The sequence below is a fragment of the Salvelinus sp. IW2-2015 genome, linkage group LG6.2, assembly GCF_002910315.2.
Source record: "Salvelinus sp. IW2-2015 linkage group LG6.2, ASM291031v2, whole genome shotgun sequence".
Taxonomy (NCBI): Eukaryota; Metazoa; Chordata; class Actinopteri; order Salmoniformes; family Salmonidae; genus Salvelinus; species Salvelinus sp. IW2-2015.
In genome coordinates, this window is record NC_036846.1 from 7,069,983 (window position 1) to 7,087,626 (window position 17,644).

Below are 17,644 nucleotides of genomic sequence, written 5' to 3' on the forward strand. Positions count from 1 at the left end.
GTTCCTGTCATGAAAGTGTGCCCTGCCCCAGTTTCACTGGGGCCTGCTGCTGTAATGAGCGAGCCACTCTCATCTCCCCCATGCGCTCAAGAGAAAAAATGTGTTCTGATCGTAAATCATTTAAAAATGCAATTGTGGAAAAAAATATAGCCTTGGAAGCATCGTCCACTTGCCGCTGTTGAAGAGGAGGGACTTAGCTTCATGTAGGTATTACACTGAACAAAAATATAAACAGAACATGTAAAGTGTTGGTCCCATATTTCATGAGCGGAAATGAAAAATCCCAGAAATGTTGCATATGCACAAAAAGCTTATTTCTCTCAAATTGTGCACACATTTGTTTACACCCCTGTTAGTGAGCATTTCTCCTTTGCCAAGATAATCATCCACCTGATAGGTGTGGAATATCAAGAAGCTCATTAAACATCATGATTGATTTGCACTTTTCGCGCAAAAGTACGTTCATCTCCAGGAGACAGAACGCGTCTCCTTCCTGAGCGGTATGACGGCTGCGTGGTCCATGGTGTTTATACTTGCGTACTATTGTTTGTACAGATGGACGTGGTACCTTCAGGAGTTTGGAAATTGCCCCCGAGGATGAACCAGACTTGTGGAGGTCTGCAATTTATTTTCTGGGGTCTTGGCTGATTTCTTTTGATTTTCCCATGATGTCAAGCAAAGAGGCACTGAGTTTGAAGGTAGGCCTTGAAATACATCCACAGGTACACCTCCAATTGACTCAAATTATGTCAATTAGCCTATCAGAAACTTCTAAAGCCATGACATAATTTTCTGGAATTTTCCAAGCTGTTTAAAGGCACAGTAAACTTTGTGTATGTAAACTTCTGACCCACTGGAATTGTGATACAGTGAAATTATAAGTGAAATAATCTGTCTGTAAACAATTGTTGGAAAAATGACTTGTGTACAAAGTAGATGTCCTAAACGACTTGCAAAAACTCTAGTTTGTTAACAAGAAATTTGTGGAGTTGTTAAAAAACAAGTCTTAATGACTCCAATCTAAGTGTGTGTAAACTTCCGATTTGTATGTAACTGTATATAAGAATGCTGTTCATTGACTACAYCTCAGCATTCAACACCATAATACCCTCCAAGCTCATCATTAAGCTTGAGGCACTGGGTCTCAACCCCGCCCTGTGAAATTGGGTCCTGGACTTCCTGACAGGCAGCCCCCAGGTGGTGAAGGTAGGAAACAACATCTCCACTTCGCTGATCCTCAACATTGGGGCCCCACAAAGGTGCGTGCTCAGCGCTCTCCTGTACTCCCTGTTCACCCATGACTGCGTGGCCATGCACACCTCCAACTCAATCATCAAGTTTGCAGACGACACAACAGTAGTAGGCTTGATTACCAATAACGATGAGACAGCCTATAGAGAGTAGGTGAGGGCAATCGGAGTGTGGTGTTAAGAAAACAACCTCTCACTCAACGTCAACAAAACTAAGGAGATGATTGTGGACTTCAGGAAACAGCAGAGGGAGCACCCCCCTATCTACATCGACGGGAAAGCATTGGAGAAGGTGGAAAATTTTAAGTTCCTCTGCGTACACATCACGGACAAACTGAAATGGTTCACCCACACAGACAGTTTGGTGAAGAAGGCGCAACAGCGCCTCTTCAACCTCAGGAGGCTGATGGTATTTGGCTTGTCACCTAAAACCCTCACAAACTTTTACAGATGCACAATTGAAGGCAGCCTGTTGGGCTGTATCACCGGCTGGTACGGCAACTGCACCGCGCACAACCCGACCAAATTCACATAAAAATGTGAGCTGTAAATCTGTCATTCTCATTGAAAGCAAGTCTAAGAAGCAGTAGATATGTTATATGTGCGCTATTTCTATGCATTTTGTTTTACTTTCAGTTTTGTACACCATCTTCAAACATTTTAAAATACAATATTTTTGGTTATTGAAAATATATTTCACAGCGGTTTAGATGGTACAATGACTCTCTACATTGCTTGTTTTGTCACATAAACTAAAATTAGACYAACTCTTCAAATTTTTGCAACCAGGAAATGGCGGTGCGATTTCTGCATATTACACCTTTAACTCAATCTAATGTCCCACCGGCCTAAAAAATMTGTAAAATGTGCGTACTGTCTACATAAAAACAATTTTCCACCACTATGCTAGAGTGGCTAATGTTTCTCCCGGATGTTGGACACCGCATTCAGCCAATCAGGCTGCAGCAGTCTTTTTTCACCCCTGATCTGATAGTTTAAAAACAAAAGTGACGCTTAATGAACCAGCAGTTTTTAATGGAATGTATTGGATTTGTTGGCATGAACTAGTTGACAGTATAATTAATAGTCAAATAATGAATATCAATAAAATGTCTAATTAACATCTTGCCTGATGACTCAAACTGGAATCTTCTGCTGCTCTATCATTCGCTACATACTTCAGTCCGAGACGGCAGTCATTGAAGTAATTTATGGTGACGTCAAAATGAGGGGTGTTGTACAAAACAAAGTAATCAGCGATTGGATTATTTCTAACCAATCAGTTATAAACCCAATGACGAATTTTCAAAATGCTGCTTTACCTACGTGTGTTCTGGCTCTGGCCCAACCCATCGGTTTCTGGGACCAATTAGACCGGTTAGAATGTGTTTGCATTCTAGAAATCGTCGGGAAGCTACTCAGAACCAGACTCATTGCAGAGAAGAAACGAATGTCCGTGGGCGTGGCGTAGCGTTTGGCCGAACCAGGGAGTTTGGGTAGCCAGGCAAATTAACATCTAAAATAGTCTTGAAATGGGAACAAGCTCAGTGCTTTGACTTTGAGATGTGTGTGTTGTGTTAGTTGTGCATTCACTAACTATTTTTTGAATCCCCTGTTTTATCCCACTACCAAGGGGCACAGACCATCCAACTGACTTGCATTGCCTTCTACCTGGATTCAACCCACCATCTCCAGTTATTTATTCAGTGGTACATGTGGCCCTGATTCAGTGGAACATGTGGCCTGTCTTCTCTCCTGAAAATGCCTCACCAAACKTGCTCTAAGCCTTCTTATCCATAATAAGGCACAACCAGTTGTGAGTATGTCTCTACAGCTTAAACCTCCAACACCATGTACATCCACAACATTTTTGTTATTGACTTGGCCAAAGCTTTGATACGGTAGACCAATCCATTCTTGTGCMCCGGCTAAGGTGTATTGGTGTCTCTGACGGGTCTTTGGCCTGGTTTGCTAACTACCTCTCTCAAAGAGTGCTGTGTACAAAGTCAGAAAATCCTAGGCCCCATGCTCTTCTCAATGTATATCAACAACATAGCTCAGGCAGTAGGAAGCTCTCTCATCCATTTATATGCAGATAATACAGTCTTATACTCAGCTGGCCCCTCCACGGATTTTGTGTTAAATGCTCTACAACAAAGCTTTCTTAGTGTCCAACAAGCTTTCTCTACCCTTAACCTTGTTCTGAACACCTCCAAAACAAAGGTCATGTGGTTTGGTAAGAYGAATGCCTCTCCCCACAGGTGTGAATACTACTTCTGAGGGTTTAGAGCTTGAGGTAGTCACCTCATACAAGTACTTGGGAGTATGGCTAGACGGTACACTGTCCTTCTCTCAGCACATATCAAAGCTGCAGGCTAAAGTTAAATCTAGACTTGGTTTCCTCTATCGTATTCGCTCCTCTTTCACCCCAGCTGCCAAACTAACCGTGATTCAGATGACCATCCTTCCCATGCTTGATTACAGAGACATCATTTATAGATCGGCAGGTAAGGGTGCTCTCGTGTGGSTAGATCTTCTTTACCATTCAGCCATCAGATTCTCCACCAATGCTCCTTATAGGACACATCACTGCACTCTATACTCCTCTGTAAACTGGTRGTCTCTGTATACCCGTCGCAAGACCCACTGGTTGATGCTTATTTATAAAACCCTCTTAGGCCTCACTCCCTATCTGAGAGATCTACTGCAGCCCTCATCCTCCACATACAACACCCGTTCTGCCAGTCACATTCTGTTAAAGGTCCCCAAAGCACACACATTCATGGGTCGATCCTCTTTTCAGTTCGCTGCAGCTAGCGACTGGAACGAGCTGCAACAAACACTCAAACTGGACAGTTTTATCTCAATCTCTTCATTCAAAGACTCAATCATGTACACTCTTACTGACAGTTGTGGCTGCTATGTGTGATGTATTATTGTCTCTACCTTCTTGCCCTTTGTGCTGTTGTCTGTGCCCAATAATGTGTGTACCATGTTTTGTGCTACTACCATGTTGTTGTTATGTTGTGTTGCTACCATGCTGTGTTGTCATGTGTTGCTGCCTTGCCATATTGTTGTCTTAGGTCTCTCTTTATGTAGTGTTGTGTTGTCTCTTTTGTCGTGATGTGTGTTTTGTCCTATATTTTTATATATATTTTTTTTTAATCCTTGCCATCGTCCCCGCAGGAGGCCTTTTGTCTTCTGGTAGGTCGTCATTGTAAATAAGAATTTGTTCTTTACTGACTTTCTTCGTTAAATAAAAGTTCAATAAATAAAACATCAAGGATGTTGAGGTTGACATAGGAAAGTCGTCAAAGTTCCTGGGGGTCCCACCTGATACAATTGAGTCTGGCTCCAGCAGATACCTTCTCACTCCACAGACATATAAGATAAGACAGGATGTCGAATGGTGCGTGGTTGGCGGTAACGCACCATTCCTCAACAGCACAGGTGCTGAAATTACATTCAGAATTAGAAGTTACAAGCTAGAGTGTCTGCTAGCTACATAGTGTGGAGTCCCAAGGATCCCGGATAGCGCTGAACATTCGCAGACCACACGGCGTCAGCATGTAAAAATCTGCAACTGGATGCTTCTCACCTGATCTCGCCTCCCTTCCATCTTTGAGGACATGTATGTCCATTGTTAGACCAGTCACTCGACCATCTTGTCAATACAATAGATAATATTTGCTTCCATCACCAGCAGACATGCCACAACTTGTTCTGCTGGCTGAAAAACACATTTCTCATCTGTCTCATTTCACCGTGCCCGCCAATGAAATGGCAGTGACTGGTAGGTAAATTTGATCACGCAACTGAAACTACATCCCCAGCCTCAATTGTAAAGTTGACACATTTCCATTCGTTAACTTACTGACAATATTATATTCTAATGTTACAGTAGCTAGTAAATTGTGCTGAAAATGTCCACGTGTAGTGAGTGATGGTTAACGAGGACTTATTAAAAGTCAAACGAGAGACTTAATATGTTATCCAAATTGATAATGTACCGCTTTATATTAGTTGAACACCGGTAGCTGAGTGAGAAATTTGTTTATCAACCTTTTCAGTGTTGGACAGACATGGGGTAATGATGTTCCCATGATTTTCCACGCTAGTCATACAATTGGTTGGACAACAAAAACTTTGACCCGTTTAGTGGCAGTCGAGGGGTTGAAGCTGTCAGTTATATTAATTATACGGTGCACTTGAACTAAAATGTACGTAAGTAGTCTAACTCTACTGCAATCAACAAACGTATAAAGACATCTGTGTGATCACGCTTTCCATAGCCGATGTGAGCAAGACCTTTAAACAGGTCGCAGGGCCAGACGGATTACCAGGGCGTGTACTCCGAGCATGCAGGGACCAACTGGCAAGTGTCTTCACTGACATTTTCAACCTCTCCCTGACCGAGTCTGTAATACCTACATGTTTCAAGCAGACCACCATAGTCCTTGTGCCCAAGAATGCGAAGGTAACCTGCCTAAATGACTACTGCCCCATAGCACTCATGGCTCACATCAACACCATCATCCCGGAAATCATTGACTACAGCGCAGCATTCAACACCATAGTGCCCTCAAAGCTCATCACTAAGCTAAGGACCCTGGCACTAAACACCTCCCTCTGCAACTGGATCCTAGACTTCCTGGCGGGACGCCCCCAGGTGGTAAGGGTAGGCAACAACACATCTGCCACGCTGATCCTCAACGCTGATCCTCAACACCTGGACCCCTCAGAGGTGCGTGCTTAGTCCCCTCCTGTACTCCCTGTTCACKKACAACTGCGTGGCCAAGCACGACTCCAACACCATCATTTCGTTTGCTGACAACACAACAGTGGTAGGCCTGATCACCGGCAACGATGAGAGAGCCTATAGGAAGGACGTCAGAGACAGAGACAACAATCTCTTTCAATGTGAGCAAGACAAAGGAGATGATCGTGGACAACAGGAAAAGGAAGGCCGAACAGGCCCCCATTAACAGTGGAGCGGGTGGAGCGTGTCGAGAGTTTCAAGTTCCTTGGTGTCCACATCACCAACAAACTATCAACACACCAAGACAGTCGTGATGAGGGCACGACAACACCTTTTCCCCCTCACAAGACTGAAATGATTTGGCATGGGTCACCAGATTCCCAAAAGGTTCTACAGCTGCACCATCGAGAGTATCCTGACCAGTTGCATCACTACCTGGTATGCCATCTGCTCGGCATCCGACCATAAGGCGCTACAGAGAGTAGTGCGTACGGCCCATTACATCACTGGGGCCAAGCTTCCTGCTATCCAGGACCTGTATACTAGGTGGTGTCAAAGGAAAGCCCAAAAAATTGTCAGTCACGTTGACTCGGTACCGGTACCCCCTATATATAGCCTCATTATTGTTACAGTATGTCATCTTATTGTGTTACTTTATAATTWATTTTTTACTTTAGTTTATTTAGCTAATCTTTTCTTAACTCTATTTCTTGAACTGAATTGGTGGTTAAGGGCTTGTAAGTAAGCATTTCACGGTAAGGTCTACACCACCCTTCAAACTAACCCTACACTCATTAAAACCCACCACCACATTCCACTACTTTGACCCTATCTAGTCCTGCACCATGTCAATGGCCTGGGAAGATGGGACACCACCACTCAACACACCCTGTAACTCTTCTGAAGTCAAATCTCATATACCCAAATACTTCTCTGCAGCTGCCACCACAGCATATATTTTCTGTGATTTACATTCCATTTCTGTGGTACAGTTAATAACCATTGCTATGCACACTAAGAAGCCAACCTTACTGAAGCATATCAGTGGGGTTGGGTTAAATGCGGAAGACACATTTCAGTTGAGGGCATTCAGTTGTACAACTGACTAAGTATCCCCCTTTCCCTTCCCTATTACTCGTTGTCCTTTCCCTCTGTGCTGGCACAGATCTACTACTCACAGGAATCCTCTCAGGATCCCTCACCCTTGACCCATTCTCCTCTACTTTCTTCACTGCCTCAGCATAGAACACCTTCTGCACTACTCTGACTCTAGCCATCTCAACCTGCCTCTCTGGGCACCCCCAGCAACGTGGGCACCCCTACAGTTGACACACACAACTTTATCCACCGAAACTACACAATCCTCTAACACCAGGAATCTTCAACTTCAATTGCTCCACCTCCACACTTAACGCTACCCCAGAAATCACTCCTTTCAATGGTGCCCTGTTCCTAAGAGCAAAGCAAGAAACAGATCTTGACCCAAGTTGTGTGACACAGAGTGCCCACTCCCTCTGGTCAGAAGAAACACAAACAAATATCACAAGTCCACTACAGGTTACCTTCACTGATTCAACTGCACCCAACTCCTTTCTCAACCACCCCGAAACAACAAATGGATCCGCCAAAAGGCAAGGACCTATTTTCTCCAACGATTTCATTCCTACTGAACCAGATTCTTCTTTATCATGTCCATTGATCGCCAGGCTCGGGTTCCGAGCTTTTCACCACACCTTCTACCTCACTTAACTCGCCCTCATTCACTTCCATTTCACCTCCAGAACTCAGTCTGGTGCACTGCTCACTCGACCATAGGCGGAAATCCCAGGGGGGACGGGGGGGACACGACCCCCCCATCCTGGGGAAAATATGATTTGTCCCCCCCAATATATCACTGTAAACATAACTATGTAATTTCAATAATATTAATAATACGCAATGAAAGCACTTGTGCTGATTATAGACACTTAATAGCMCGTTTTTAAATTTCACAAGATTGCGACCCCCCCGCCCTTTGCCTCACAATGGTTTGATCCACTGCCAGTTCTTTAGCTGGCAAGGTAATAGAGGGATCGTATCTACTGTCCGAAAGGCACTCCGTAACTGACGTGAGGTAATCCAGTCATCGCCGCCTTAGCAATGTATATATTTTTTAATTTGCAGGGTTCACACACTAGCTGAATTTGCAGAGCTAGCGCGCAAACTAAAGCAAACATTAACTATCAAGCTAGCTAGTACCTATTCCATTATGTGGCGTCGTCAAAGATGGAATATTTGCTATCGTCAATTTATTCCAAGATTAGCATGCAGCTGTAGTGCTTCAAAGTCCCTGTGATATAGGTTAGCGATAAACTGAAGTCCAAACTGAACAGAACTACACTCTCTTATACCATTGTCTTAAATATATTTAATGGTCTCGTTGCAAAGCTAAATTGTCGCTAGTGAATTTTTTATTTTTTCACCTTTAACCAGGTAGCAAAGATTATAGCAAACACACAGAAACGGAATTGGTGCTCGCTAGCTTTGCAAATTCAGCTATGTTGGAAGCCTGCCAATATAAACAAACTATGTTAAAATTTCAAAACGTTGCAGCATGTGTTGTGTAAATGTGTGTGTGCAGCTAGACCGGTCAGCCAGCCAGCCAGTAGAAAAATGTCAGAAAAAAGTAAAAAGACGGACATCAGAGTATTTTTCAGTACACCAAAACGCAAAGTAAGAACTCTAGTAGCCTAATATCTCAAAGACCAGTTGATAAAATGTTCAAAAGAAAGAAGTGAAATGCTAATGGAAATATTTCACAATGATGTCATTAGGCAGAGCAGGCAACAGATGGCACACAGACAGCAGAGCTGGGGACAGATATGCAGGGACAGACTGGCAGAGACAGGGAGTCTCAGGTAAGTTTGTTGAGTCTTTGTTTGGCAACATTATGAAAGGTTCTCAATTTTTGATTTGTAAAATAGGGACATAATTGGAAAATGCCATGAATACCCCACTCTCAATTTAAACTGGTGACTGAACCAAGATTTGTTTAAGGCAATGGTATTGCTGTTGTGATTAATTGTGTAGTTGTGGTACCGGTAGTTAGGAGTACAGCAAACACCTTATTTCTTTTCTAGGAGACAGACTGAGTCAGTGAGGTGGTGAAAGGGAAAGAGCCAAGGAGAGAGACTTCAGAGGACAGTGTCACAGCCACGGCAGGACCAGGTGTCACCCTTGTTGCCAGCAGCACCAGTATAGGGGACAGTGGCACAGCATCGTCAGTTACCTCAGTGATGACACAAAACCATATCAGCCACACCCACAATTTATAGAACCGCAAACTCTTGCAAACGTTTCAAGAGAGAGGAACACTGCACTGATAAGGAACATTGCTATAAACTATTATTATTAGTAGTATTATAATGATTTAAACAAGTTGGGACAACCCTTCAGTTAACTACTGTACCTAACAATTATCCAGTAGTAGTGATTATGGTCCCTCAATATACATTTAACATATTACAACATAGTCTGTGTTACAGCACTACTTTTGGTGTCCCCCTCAGGAATTGCTCCTGAGAAAATTTCATGTAATTGTCCCCTCCAAGGTTGATATCAGATTTTCGCCCCTGCACTCGACACCAGTGGTGGAAAATGACTCAATTGTCATACTTGAGTAAAAGTAAAGATACAGTAATAGAAAATGACTCAAGTAAAAGTGAAAGTCACCCAGTAAAATACTACTTCAGTAAAAGTCTAAGTATTTGGTTTTAAATATATTTAAGTTTCAAAAGTAAATGTTATTGCTAAAATATACTTATGTATCAAAAGCAYTGGGCCACACACAGAAAAATGACCCCCAAACTCAACTCTGTTCAACTTCCTTAGCGGCGGAAAACCTTCAGCTCTTCTTTCGTCTCTCTGAACGCTGGACCTCGTTCATTCTCACATAAACTATGATTTTAAATCATGTATTGCAAAGAAATAGGCTTCAACTTATTTAAAACATGTCATTTAACATATTTCTGGGAATCTCATTATATTCCTTGTATTTTAACAGTAAAAAACAAGTCTAAAAGGACATGATTCAGTTTCCAAAAGAAACAAGGTAATGCCCTGATAGTGATCTCAACTATGGGGTAAAACAGACAGGGTTGACTTAGATTGTTGACAACATGTACATTTTTATTTWTWTWTTTTTATTTTAACGTTATTTTAACAGGTAAGTTGACTGAGCACACYTTCTCAGTAAACTAGATTTTGTCTCCAAAGTTCACTGAAAACATAAATTAATTTGCATACAATGAGCACTTGCCTCAAATACATTGTTACAGTTGTTGGTAGGCTGGCTAGCGAATTTTTGCCATATTAGCATTGACATTAAATCAGTCCAAACACCTCAAAAGCAGACATGGTATCATGAACAGATGAAACTAGCTGAAAAAAGCCACTTACGATTCCACACATGGGAGTTTCTTTTAATTGTTGCTTGCTATCTGGCCATCCAGAATCACAAAAAGACATGCCTTCTGCCCAATTGAAGCGTGAGCATCCTTTTTGTGACGTTYTCAGCTAACCTAAAAACACCAAACATAGAGAATTCTCGCTAAGCGCGTCATTGGAGCATGTGTCGATACTGATAGGAAAGACAGTGCTGCTCTCGGATCAGTTTTCTACATTCAAATCTTACCTACATTAGAAATATTCCACAATACTGACAACATACCGTATCAGCTCCTAGAGAGACATTACCACCGATGACTGCAAATATTGAGGCGGCTTATTCTAATGCTTACTCTATAATAATGCACTAAATCAAAATTTGGCACAACATTGTGCATGTTAGGCTACACACCATGAAGTACACTGAGTGTACAAAACATTAAGGACACTGGCTCTTTCTATGGCAAGCTATGATCCCTTATTGATGTCACTTGTTAAATCCACTTCAATCAGTTTAGATGAAGGGGAGGAGACAGGTTAAAGAAGAGCATTTCATCCTTGAGATAATCAAGACGTGGATTGTGTATGTGTGCCATTCAGAGGGTGAATAGGCAACACAAAATATTTAAGTGCCTTTGAACAGGGTATGCTAGCAGGTGCCAGGCGCACCYGTTTGTGTCAAGAACTGCAACGCTGCTGGGTTTTTCACGCTCAACTTTTTCCCATGTGTATCAAGAATGGTCCAACACCCAAAGGACATCAAGCCAACTTGACACAACTGTGGGAAGCATTGGAGTCAACATGGGCCAGCATTCCTGTGGAACGCTTTTGACACCTTGTAGAGTCCATGCCCCCAGTGTTGCCATGTGTTTTCTAGGGAAATTGGGCTACTTTGTATTGGTCACGTGTTGCAGGTTTTTGGGCTATTTCTAAGTAGCACCGGGGCCTCCTTGGCATTTCTCGTAAAAAAATATATATTTCACTGTGACCTGCTGCTGACTGTCAGGCAGTGAGTCAGGCTGTTGCTGAGTGAGTGAGTATTGGGTAGGGACGGAGAGGGGTGTGTGTGTGTTGTGTGTGTGTGTGTGGTGTGTGTGTGTGTGTGTGTGTGTGTGTGTGTGTGTGTGTGTGTGTGTGTGTGTGTGTGTGTGTGTGTTGAGAGAGCGCTACAGCTTTTGACTGAGTCAGGTGAGCGAGAGGCGAGGACACGTCATGACAACTTTTTACCAGGGTAGGCTATTTAGATTGTTATTATGCAGAAACCAATTTCCAACTATTTTGCCGTAAAATACATTAATATGCTAGAACTGATGCACATCAAGAAATAATGGGAAAAACGACTTTGGCCGCACTAGAGCCGATTTTTCTGGTAAGATGCCGGCATCACCCCAGAAGCGGCCTGATGCAATTTTAAATAAATGTATTCAAAATTACCCAATTTAGTCATTTTAAATATTACTATTATACATTTTATACATACAAATTATACCCATCAACACATTGTTTACATAATTGTATTTATWTATTTTTTACCCCCTTTTCGTCATATCCAAACAATTGTCTTGTCCCATCGCTGCAACTCCCATATGGCCTCTGGAGAGGTGAAGGTCAAGAGCCTTGCGTTGTCCGAAACACAACCCTGCCAAGCCGCACTGCTTCTTGACACAATGCACGCTTAACCCGGAAGCCAGCCGCACCAATGTGTCGGGGGAAACACTGTACACCTGGTGACCATGTCAGTGTYCATGCGCACGGCCTGCCACAGGAGTCGCTACAGCGCGATGAGACAAGGACATCCCGGCCTGCCAAACCCTCCCCTAACCAGGGRGATGCTGGGCCAATTGTGTGTCGCCTCATGGGTCTCTCGGTCGCAGCCGGCACGGGTATCGAGCCAGCGTCTGTAGCAACGCAGTTTGCACTGGGATGCAGTGTCTTAGACCGCTGCGCCACTCAGGAGGCCCCTGTAACGCTCATCTTCCTCCTCTTCTGAGGAGGAGTAGTAGGAAGGATCGGAGGACCAATGCGCAGCGTGGTAAGTTTCCATATTTTAATAAAGCAAATAGAACACTGAACAAAACAACAAAGTGAAACGAATGAAAACGAAACAGTCCCGTATGGTTAGACACAGACACAGGAACATTTCCCACAACCCACAATGACAAACAGGCTACCTAAATATGGCTCCCAATCAGAGACAACGACTGACACCTGCCTCTGATTGAGATCCATATCAGGCCAAACACATAGAAACAGACAAACTAGACATACAACATAGAATGCCCACTCACATCACACCCTGACCAAACAAAACATAGAAACATACAAAGCAAACTATGGTCAGGGCGTGACAGCCCCATCCACAAAGTTTTCAATGCTTATCAATTGCCTTGCACAAAGTATCAAAATACTCAAATATTACTTAAACAGGACTCTTAAAAATTTAATTAAATTAAAATTTTATTTTTTTCTCAACAGAAACAATGAGAAAATATGGAAAAATAAATATAAAGCAGCCAGTGTAATCATCTGCCAGAGAGTAGCCACAATCGGCCCGAGCCCCAAGTAATACATTTGGGCTAGATAACTCACCCCGGAATCGGCCCGAGCTTCAATCCTCGGCATCCTAGCCATAACTAATAATGCCGAAGGCGGCCCAGACTCGGGCCACATGGCAGTGCCCGACTCTCAGCTGGAAACGGCCCCAGATCCATTGTGCTAGCTGGGCTACCTGGAGCTGGCAAACCAATTTCATAAATAGCTATAACTATATAACTATAACTATTTCCCATGATGTCCAAGCAAGAGGCACTGAGTTTGAAGGTAGGCCTTGAAATACATCCACAGGTACACCTCCAATTGACTCAAATGAGTGTCAATTAGCCTATCAGAAGCTTCTAAATCCATGACATCCTTTTCTGGAACTTAGTGTATGTAAACTTCTGACCCACTGGAATTGTGACACAGTGAATTACAAGTGAATAAATCTGTCTGTAAACAATTGTTGGGAAAATGACTTGCACAAAGTAGATGTCCTAACCGACTTGCCAAAACTCTAGTTTGTTAACTTCTTTGGGATAGGGGGCAGTATTTTCACATCCGGATGAAAAGCGTGCCCAGAGTAAACTTTGATTGAAAGATACAAGTGTTATACATAGGATTAAAGATAAACTTCTCCTTAATGCAACCGCTGTGTCAGATTTCAAAAACGCTTTACGGCGAAAGCACACCATGCGATAATCTGAGTACAGCGCTCAGCCACAAAAACAAGCCATACAGATACCCGCCAAGTTGTGGAGTCAACAAAAGTCCGAAATAGCTTTATAATATTCCCTTACCTTTGATGATTTCATCGGAATGCACTCACAGGAATCCCAGTTCCACAATAATGTTTGTTTTCGATAAATCATCTTAAAATAAAATCATCTTTATGTCCAAATATCTCCTTTTTGTTTGCGCGTTTAGTTCACTAATCCAAATGCACAAAGCGCGGGCACTAAGTCCAGACGAAAAGTCAAAAAAGTTCCATTAATGTTCGTAGAAACATCAAACGATGTATATAATCAATCTTTAGGATGTTTTTATCATAAATCTTCAATAATATTCCAACCGGACAATTCCGTTGTCATTAGAAGGAAAGGGAACGGAGCTCGCGCTCACGGCCACGCTCGATAAACAACTCATGGCTTTCAGCTGAGCCACTAACTCTGGATGGTCTTATTCTCTCCCCTTTCACAATAGGAGCCTGAAACAACTTTCTAAAGACTATTGACATCTAGTGGAAGCCTTAGGAAGTGCAATCTGACCCCATTTACACTGGGATAAGGCAATCACTTGAAAAACTACAAACCTCAGATTTCCCACTTCCTGGTTGGATTTTTCTCAGCTTTTCGCCTGCCATATGAGTTCTGTTATACTCACAGACATCATTCAAATAGTTTTAGAAACTTTAGCGTGTTTTCTATTCAAATCTACTAATAATATGCATATCCTAGCTTCTGGGCCTGAGTAGCAGGCAGTTTACTCTGGGCACGCTTTTCATCCGACGTGAAAATACTGCCCCCTATCCAAAAGAAGTTAACAAGAAATTTGTGGAGTGGTTGAAAAACAGCAGGTGTGTGTTCGGCTGTCCGCGATCCTGTCAGGTGTTGTTACATGTGGTCTATCACTGTGAGAACGATCAGCTGTTCGTCCTGTCTCCTGTAGCGCTGTCTTAGGCGTCTCACAGACGGACATTGCAATTTATTGCCCTGGCCATATCTGCAGTCCTCATGCCTCCTTGCAGCATGCCTAAGGCACGTTCACGCAGATGAGCAGGGACCCTGGGCATCTTTCTTTTGGTGTTTTTCAGAGTCAGTAGAAAGGCCTCTTTAGTGTCCTAAGTTTTCATAACTGTGACCTTAATTGCCTACCGTCTGTAAGCTGTTAGTGTCTTAACGACCGTTCCACAGGTGCATGTTCATTAATTGTTTATGGATCATTGAACAAGCATGGGAAACAGTGTTTAAACCCTTAATTAACAATGAAGATCTGTGATGTTATTTGGATTTTTACTAATTATCTTTGAAAGACAGGGTACTGAAAAAGGGACGTTTCTTTTTTTGCTGAGTTTATTCAGAACCCTTGACTTTTTCCACATTATGTTACAGCCTTATTCTAAAATTGATTAAATTGGGGGGTTTTCTTCATCAATCTACACACAATACTCCATAATGACAAAGCAAAAACAGGTTTTTCGAAATCTTTGCCAATTAATATTTTAAAAAACAAGCTTGGCACACCTATATTTGGGAAGTTCTCCCATTCTTCTTCTACAGATTCTCTCAAGCTCTGTCAGGTTGGATGGTAAGCATTACTGCAAKGCTATTTTCAGGTCTCTCTAGAGATGTTCCATCGAGTCCGGGCTCTGGCTGGACCACTCAAGGATATTCAGAGACTTGTCCTGAAGCCAATCCTGTGTTATCTTGGCTTTGTGCTTAAAGTTGTTGTCCTGTTGGAAGGTGAACCTTCGTCCCAGTCTGAGGTCCTGAGAGCTCTAGAGCAGGTTTTCATCAAGGATCTCTCTGTACTTTGCTCCGTTCATCTTTCCCTCGATCCTGACTAGTCTCCCAGTCCCTTCCTCACAGCATGATGCTGCCAACACCATGCTTCACCGTAGGCATGGTGCCAGGTTTCCTCCAGATGTGACGCTTGGCGTTCAGGCCAGTGAGTTCGATCTTGGTTTCATCAGACCAGAGAATGTTGTTTCTCATGGTCAGAGTCCTGTAGGTGCCTTTTGGCAAACTCCAAGCGGGCTGTCATGTGCCTTTTACTGAGGAGTGGCTTCTGTCTGGCCACTCTAKCAAAAAGGCCTGATTGGTGTAGTGCTGCAGAGATGGTTGTCCTTTTGGAAGGTTCTCCCATCTCCACAGAGGAACTCTGGAGCTCTGTTAGAGTGACCATCAGGTTCTTAGTCACCTCCCTGACCTAGGTCCTTCTCCCCGATTGATCAGTTTGGCCGAGCGGCCAGCTCTAGGAAGAGTCTTGGTGGTTCCAAACTTCTTCCATTTAAGAATGATGGAGGCCACTGTGTTCTTGGGGACCTTCAATGCTGCCGACATTTTTTGGTACCCTTCCCCAGATCTGTGCCTTGACACAATCCTGTCTCGGAGCTCTACGGACAATTCCTTTGACCTCATGGCTTGGTTTTTGCGCTAACATGCGCTGTCAGCTGCATGCACTGTCACCTTACATAGACAGGTGTGTGCCTTTCCAAACCATGTCCAATCAAATTAATTTACCACAGGTGGACTCAAACCAAGTCATAGAAACATCTCAAGYATGATCAATGGAAACAGGATGCACCTGAGCTCAATTTCGAATCTCATAGTAAACGGTCTGAATACTTAAGTAAATAAGGTATTTCAGTTTTTTAAATGTTATTATAAATTTGTTATTATGATGTATTTTGTGTACATTGATGAGGACATTTTATATTTAATCCATATTAGAATTAGGCTGTAACGTAACAAAATGTGGAAATAAATACAGTATACATATATAATATATATGTACKGTACCAGTCAAAAGTTTGGACACACCTACTCATTCAAGGTTTTTTCTTTATTTTTACTATTTTCTACATTGTAGAATAATAGTGAAGACATCAAAACTATGAAATAACACATTTGGAATCATGTAGTATCCAAAAAAGTGTTCAAGATATATTTTATATTTGAGATTCTTCATAGTAGCCACCATTTGTGTTTATGACAGCTTTGCACACTCTTGGRATTCTCTCAACCAGCTTCATGAGGAATGCTTTTCCAACAGTCTTGAAGGAGTTCCCACATATGCTGAGCACTTGTTGACTGCTTTTCCTTCAGTCTGCGGTCCAACTCATCCCAAACCATCTCAATTGGGTTGAGGTCGGGTGATTGTGGAAGGCAGGTCATCTGATGCAACACTCCATCACTCTCCTTCTTGGTCAAATAGCCCTTACACAACCTGGAGGTGTGTTTTGGGTCATTGTCCTGTTGAAAAACAAATGATAGTCCCACTAAGCGCAACCAGATGGGATGGCGTATCGCTGCAGAATGCTGTGGTAACCAATCTGGTTAAGTGTGCCTTGAATTCTCAATAAATCGCAGACAGTGTCACCAGCAAGCACCCCCACACCATCACACCTTRTCCTCCATGCTTCATGGTGGGAACCACACATGCGGAGATCATCTGTTCACCTACTCTATGTCTCACAAAGACATGGCGGTTGGAACCAAAAATCTCAAATTTGGACTCATCAGACCAAAGGACAGATTTCCACTGGTCTAATGTCCATTGCTCATGTTTCTTGGCCCAAGCAAGTCTCTTCTTCTTTTTGGTGTTCTTTAGTAGTGGTTTCTTTACAGCAATTTGACCATGAAGGCCTGATTCACGCAGTCTCCTCTGAACAGTTGATGTTGAGATGTATCTGTTACTTGAACTCTGTYAAGCATTTATTTGGACTGCAATCTGAGGTGCAGTTAACTCTAATGAACTTATCCTCTGCAGCAGAGGTAACTCGGTGTCTTCCTTTCCTGTGGTGGTCCTCATGAGAGCCAGTTTCATCATAGCGCTTGATGGTTTTTGCGACTGCACTTAAAGAAACATGGAAAGTTCTTGAAATGTTCCATATTGACTGACCTTAATGTCTTAAAGTAATGACGGACGATCGTTTCTCTTTGCTTATTTGAGC

The 17,644-nt window shown here is 42.7% G+C and overlaps 1 long non-coding RNA gene across 1 annotated transcript; it reads left to right on the forward strand.

Moving 5' to 3' along the window:
- Positions 1–8,072: 8,072 nt before the first annotated feature.
- LOC139027933 (uncharacterized) lies at positions 8,073–8,941 on the forward strand. The gene is made up of 3 exons (XR_011480073.1): positions 8,073–8,122; positions 8,630–8,721; positions 8,823–8,941. It is a non-coding gene; the product is annotated as an uncharacterized lncRNA (long non-coding RNA).
- Positions 8,942–17,644: the final 8,703 nt, after the last annotated feature.